The 6,878-nt window shown below is 39.1% G+C and overlaps 1 protein-coding gene across 2 annotated transcripts in view; it reads right to left on the bottom strand.

Moving 5' to 3' along the window:
* LOC106877347 (BTB/POZ domain-containing protein KCTD20) overlaps positions 1-6,138 on the bottom strand; it is a 56,095-nt gene extending 49,957 nt beyond the window's left edge. Inside the window, exons 1-2 of one of the 2 annotated variants that reach the window (XM_014926231.2) lie at positions 6,018-6,116; positions 1,361-1,404 (exon numbers count right to left, since the gene is read on the bottom strand). The gene's annotated coding sequence lies outside the window, so the exon portion shown is untranslated. Of the gene's footprint in view, positions 1-1,360; positions 1,405-6,017 lie in introns of both variants that reach the window. The other variant, XM_014926229.2, reaches the window with a different exon arrangement.
* Between the last annotated feature and the right edge of the window lie 740 nt (positions 6,139-6,878).

The raw sequence follows: 6,878 nt of genomic DNA, 5'->3' as shown, positions 1-6,878 counted from the left end.
CACTCCACTGGCACGAGTGCCAGTCATCGAATTTGGTTCAGTTTCGATTTCACTTGCCCCAACAGGTCTTTGCAAGCAGAGTTTAGTGTCCAAAGAAGGAAAGGTATGCATAAGTGAGCTGGCTACACCCCTGGTAAAGGCCACGGATTATGGTCTCACTTGTCTTGCTGGTTCTTCTCACGCACTGCATATTTCCAAAGGTCTCGGTCAGAAGTCATTGCCTCGGTGAGGCCTAATGTTCAAAAGTCGTGCTTCACCACCTCATCCCAGGTCTTCCTGGACCATTTGCTGACAGGGAATGTCAACAAACATTACCATTTTTTGCCCAACACCTTCAAAGTTACAGAAGAAAATTGATTGTAAAGTTACAGAAGGCATTTGCCCTTTGTATTGAGACCATGAAAGCACATCCTTAGCATAGTCAGGAATACATCTCAAAGATTAGCCCTTCTCTTTCGGACCAGAACATTTTTCAGCCCCCAACAACTGCTGATATGCTACAAAGTTTAAATGAGGCCCAAGCTGTAATACTACTCCTACATCTGGAACAGATGTGAGAGTAGTATTACATCTGGAACACATCTACTCCCACATCTGGAGCGCATCCAGGTAAGGGCTACTCAACTGAGTAGCACTCCATCACTAACAGACGTACACTAGCCTCTGGTCCACATGTGTACTGTCCTCTCTCTCTATCTTTTTTGTCAAGACTATAATGACCACTGCTCCTCAGATCAGGTTGATCTCATACCTCCACCACTCATGCACCCCTGCTAACTCTCTCTCATCACCTTTGGTGCATCCAACACCCACCCTCCCAACACTATGTCTAATCCTTCATGCCTTAAACATCAACCCCCAAACCTCCACTCATGTCATTCTTGCATATACCCCACTACCTCCACTCATGTCATTCTTGCATATACTGAACTGCAACAGTTAAAATGAAACATTAACAGCCGTAATCTCATCATTCCTGGAAGGACTGCAATCATCATGGGCCCTGTTCTTTCCTCCAGACCCAGAAAGTTAAAAAGACAATCGTTCATTGTTTAACATCTGCCTTCCATGCTAGCATGGGTTGGACGAGTTGACTAAGGACTGGTGAACCAGGTGACTACACAAGGCTCCGATGTGATCTGGCAGAGTTTCTACAGCTAGATGCCCTTCCTAACGCCAACCACTCCAAGAGTGTAGTGAGTGCTTTTACGTGCCACCGGCACGAAGGCCAGTCAGGCGGTACTGGCAATGGCCACGCTCAAAATGGTGTATTTTACGTGCCACCTGTACAGGAAAGCAAAAACAAACTCTGCATCTGCACAACCATTCTTGCCCCTATTACTCAGAATAAAGTACTTACTAGATTTTACATTGGCAAATCCTGACATCCTGACATCAAATACTCTAACAAGTAAAAAGAAAAAAAATCATAATCTTTCGGTTACACCATTGCTTATTTTAACAATCTTCAGAAGGCAGTTGAGAAGCAATTAAAACCAATTCAACAGAGATTGAGACAGAATTCTAAGCGCCAGCCTCACTTACAGCAATCAGTAATACCAACACCGGCTCTATTACATTTGTGTCAAGAGTAAAGCTGATTGTTTTAACAATCAGTTAGCAAACATAACAAGCAATTTAATTTAGAAACAAACCAATTTCTAATGCCATTTTTAAATTGACTAATAATTAACGAATATTTATCGTTACAAGTGCATCTGTATTTTCAACATTTAAATAAATAACATTCAGAGAATGTTCCCTAGCAACAAAGTGGAATGTTTTCTCTCTCAAGAAAGACTTATCTTAATGCCATAAAGATTGAGTTATTCATTAACCTATGAATTAGTAGTTGTTTCAAAAAATATTAAGAATACTGGTGCAGGCATTGTTGTAAGAGGTTAAGAAGTTCATCATCATCATCATCGTTTAACGTCTGCTTTCCATGCTGGCATGGGTTGGACAATTTGACTGAGGACTGGCGAACCAGATAACTGCACCAGGCTCCAATCTGGTCTACAGATGGATTCCCTTCCGAACGCCAACCACTCCGAGAGTGTAGTGGGTGCTTTTATGTGCCACTGGCATGAGGGCCAATCACGCAGTATTGGCAACAGCCACGCTCAAAATGGTGTTTATGTACCACCTGCACAGGAGCTAGTCCAGCGGCACTGGCAAATGACCTCACTCAAATGTTTTTTTCACGTGCCACGTGCACAAGTGCCAGTAAAGTGACACTGGTAACGATCACGCTCAAATGGTGCTATTTATGTGCCACTGGCATAGAAGCCAGACAGCTGTTCTGGCAATGATCATACTCGGACAGTGCTGTTAGCACTCCATTGGCACAGGTGCCAGTCATCGAATTTGGTTCGATTACGATTTCACTTGCCCCAACAGGTCTTCGCAAGCAGAGTTTAAGCTTCCCAAAATGGCTATGGGTTTAGTCCCACTGCACGACACCTTGGCAAGTGTCTTCTGCTATAGCTTTGGGCCAACCAAAAAAATCTCTTCCAACGTTCATTCATCTAACCCATGCAATCATAGACAAGTAGATGTTAAAGCGTTGTACAATGATGGAGAAGTTGGTGCAAATATACTGTTCAGAGTTCTTGTGGACCAAATCTAGAATTTGCGCTTGATCATAAGCTGTAGTTAGAGACGATGTTATATTCTCTAGATGCCGTTGAGAAAATACATTTGTGTTAAGACTAGAAATAAAGACATCTCTTATTGATTTTTCGCAGTATAATGCAGCAGTAATATTCTGAAAATTGCAGACATTCACCACTTGGCATGGTGCCTGAAGAAATTCATCAATTGACTCAGCTAGATATTGTTTTCATGCAGCTAATTGGTGTCTGGTATTATCTCATTCCTAGCCTTCATCAACATCATCATCGTTTAACGTCTGCTTTCCATGCTAGCATGGGTTGGACGGTTTGACTGAGGTCTGGAGAACCAGCGGCAGCACCAGGCTCCAATCTGATCTGGCAATGTTTCTACAGCTGGATGCTCTTCCTAATGCCAACCACTCCAAGAGTGTAGTGGGTGCTTTTTACATGCCACTGGCACAGGAGCCAGCCAGGTGGACCTGGCATCAACCATGTTCAGATGGTCCTTTATACATGCTACACACACACACACATATATATATATATATATATATATATACACACACACACACATACATACAGTGGCAGACTGGGTCTAAAAATATTGGTTCCCAGGAGACTAAGGGGGCCCACCTGCAACTACAATGCTATCATTGAATTTTTTTTTGTTAAAAGTATTCTTTTCAACTGTCTACAAATACAGTCAGGCTGAAATAATGCATTCTTCCAGGAGTGAATAAAAAATTCTTAAACTCGAGGGGATGGGCCCCTTAGATACTAACACGGGCCCCCATATATGGATTCTAATGGTGCAGAGGCCCACTTCCTATCGGGCAAGCTGGCAACCTGGCCAGTCCACCACTGTATGTATATATGTATATATATGATATATGACAATGATAGCAATGATGATGATGATTATTATCATTATGGGTATAATCATCATCAATGCTATTACTATTGTTGCTGTTGCTGTTGTTGGCACGTGAAAAGACATTTGAGCAAGGCCGTTGCCAGTGCCGCTGGACTGGCTCCTGTGCAGGGGGCACGTAAGATACACCATTTTTGAGCATGGCCGTTGCCAGTACCGCCTAACTGGCCTTCGTGCCGGTGGCATGTAAAAGCACCCACTACACTCTGAGTGGTTGGTGTTAGGAAGGGCATCCAGCTGTAGAAACTCTGCCAGATCAGATTGGAGCCTGGTGCAGCTATCTGGTTCGCCAGTCCTCAGTCAAATCGTCCAACCCATGCTAGCATGGAAGGCGGACGTTAAACGATGACGATGATGATGTACGAGCATAATTATTCCTTAGAAATAGAAGTGGCATTTGAATTAACATACTTCTGGTCATAGGTATTTTTCTATCTTTTTGAGTAAATATAATGAGTGAGTAATTGGAGTGAAAAACCAATTGCACCAGAGACTAATAGGCATTAAAAACGCATGTTTGAGATTACTATCAAAAGAAATGATTGAAAAGAAGGTTGGGATTTCTAGTATTGTAATCAAGAGGGACATATTCTTGGGATCAGTTCATCACAGGGACCCCTTTAAACAGAGTTCTGTTTGTTTAGAGTCAACTCAGTGCTAACAACATTATAATCCCCAAAGTAGTACAAGATAAATGTTATTCAATCCAATTCTTCGATTCAGCTTCCATTCCTCTTCAGTGCTTTCATGTTTTTACTATTACACCCGTTTTACGAGACGGTTGTAATAGTAACAAAATACCAGAAAAGAGCACAAAATTGGGAGACAAAAATATTTTTAGGAATTATATTTTTTAGATAAAAAAAATTTTCGCACAAGGTAACAACTACCCAATTCTTTCTCCATGAACTAGTAATGGCTATTCCAAAAGTCTGCTGATCAACTATTGCATCCGTCTCATGAGATGGGTTTATAGTCAAAATTCACCCTTCAGTAACTATACGTCACTTGCATCATTAAGGCATAAATATCATACAATGTCATTTCTCTCTCTATTTCTATACATCTAAGAGCTTTTACTAAAGTCGTTGCCGTTTATCCAAAGCTCAGCCCTAACCAATCACCGAGTTGATATTGTGACGCAATCTACTTTGCCTTTAATCCAAATGTGGGAAAGACTTCCTTTTATACTCCTCCACAAAATTTTTTTTAAATATTACACATGGTGGAAAATTGATTTTCTGCTATGTCTTATAATAATAATGAGGAGGAAGTCATAAAAATTAAGAATTTCTATTTAAAAAAACTTTATTGCATTATGTATATTCATGTCCCAAGGTTGGGCAAATTTCATAGATTTAGACAGTTTAGGCCTTAATGTTAGACAAATTGTGACAGGATACATAATAGAGAAATGAAGTTTAATAGAAGTTTCTAATTTTTATGACTTTCTCATCATCATCATTATTATTATTATTATAAGACACGGTAGGTAATCAATTTTCCATGTGTAATATTTAAAATAATAATTTTATGGTGGAACACAAAAGGAAATCTTCCCCAAATGGGTTCCATAAAATTCCAGATACCCCAAAATGTGAATAGAATTATGATAAAATACCTAGGAATACATTTAGGACACAGAAACACATGTTTATGTGGTTATGAAGTTCATTTCACAACCACGTGGCTTCGGGTTCAATCTCATTGTGTGACACCTTGGACAGGTGTCTACGATAGCTTCGGATGACGAAGGTTTGAGAATAAAATGTTAAAACATTCGTGAACGGAAACTGTATGGAAAAACTCGCCGGGGTGGTCTATAGGTGTATTTAATAGGTCGCCCGGTTTAACACTACCACCTGGCCATTAGCGAAGTTAACCTTGTTACAAGCATTCTGATTAAATTTCCAGCCTGAGAATAACTGGCTCCCATCTTCCCACCAATTTCGGAAGCTCTAAATAAAAATTAAAAATAGGGGTGGGGATCATAGGCACTTTCATTCCTCTTTGGGCGAAGAATGTTTGTCTATTTTGTTTCTAGCAGGTCGAGCGACAACGTAGAAATGTTCTTATTAATACGTTCGCTAATGAAGTAATCGCTGTTGTTGTTGGCAAACATTGTTTATTAAAGGACAGACTCGTTAATGCTTCGCAGACCTTTCTACGTTTCATGTTTTCAGAAACAAAGCGAGGTGGGTACAATTTACAACAGGGAGGGGGGAGAGAGTTAATAAATAAGTATAAGGAATACACCATTATTCCTATTGCATCAACACACACAAATAAATGACAAAGCTTTGCGTATATTCCAAAAGGAAACACCAGTGCGTTGCAGACATCATTAGGTCTCAGTCCTCGTTATGTAAAGAAAAAAAGTGAGTACATGCATTGCTACACATTATAATGCAAAGTAACATTTGTTTCAAAATGCATTAGCAAGAAGACACGAGGTAAAGTAAAAAAAATACCTGAAATTAGTTGTAGGCCGGCAAATGGGGGAAAAAATTTACCATTCATATATTCACATCAACAAGCTGCTATCAACAAACGTCAATCCGGTAGCCATTATTGAATGCAAAATTTGGAATCAGCGGTAAACGAAATCAAGATTTACGTAAAATAAATGCCTTTTTGTAATAATTAACTTTGTTTGTTTTTGCAATGTAAGATGATTATAATTTAAAATTTTTCTTCAATGAAATTGCTGAGTATTTTTTCATGAAATTAGCATATCAATAATTTGTAACATTTAGGGACAACCGTTACAAAATTTAAGCGAAACGAAATAATAATCTTTTCGAAGCCTGTTCAACATTTACTTTTTCCCTAATTATGTTTTTTAAAAAAAGAGCAATGTTAATTAAAACTCTTTTAGTTTGCTGAGTCTGGAGGAAAGGGCGGATCCCAAAACTCTTGCAGCCCTTCCAAGACTGGCAAGATTGAAGCTGATAATACTCCGTTTCATATTTTGCAAGTTAATACTGCAGTAAGATATATGCAGGGAAAAAAATTTCACAGTACTAACTCATTGAACATAAAACCCCAGAAACAGCTGTAAAGTGTTACCTGCATTTTTCACTCTTTTATTTGGACAGGTTTTTACCAACCAGTTCAGGATAAACCACTATAAAGGACTACTGTGACATTAGAATATTAACTCTCGTGATATATACCTATTTAAAAAGAATTACTATGAACTCTGACTTTACTGTAGAACTTGATATAAATGACTTGATACTATTTACAACTGCCTGTCCATTTTTACTATGTGTGTGTATATATATATATATATATGTGTGTGTGTACTATGGGCTTCTTTTAATTTCCAT

The sequence above is a fragment of the Octopus bimaculoides genome, chromosome 2 (genome assembly GCF_001194135.2).
Source record: "Octopus bimaculoides isolate UCB-OBI-ISO-001 chromosome 2, ASM119413v2, whole genome shotgun sequence".
NCBI classification, from domain to species: domain Eukaryota; kingdom Metazoa; phylum Mollusca; class Cephalopoda; order Octopoda; family Octopodidae; genus Octopus; species Octopus bimaculoides.
This window is presented reverse-complemented; position numbering and strand designations above follow the sequence as displayed.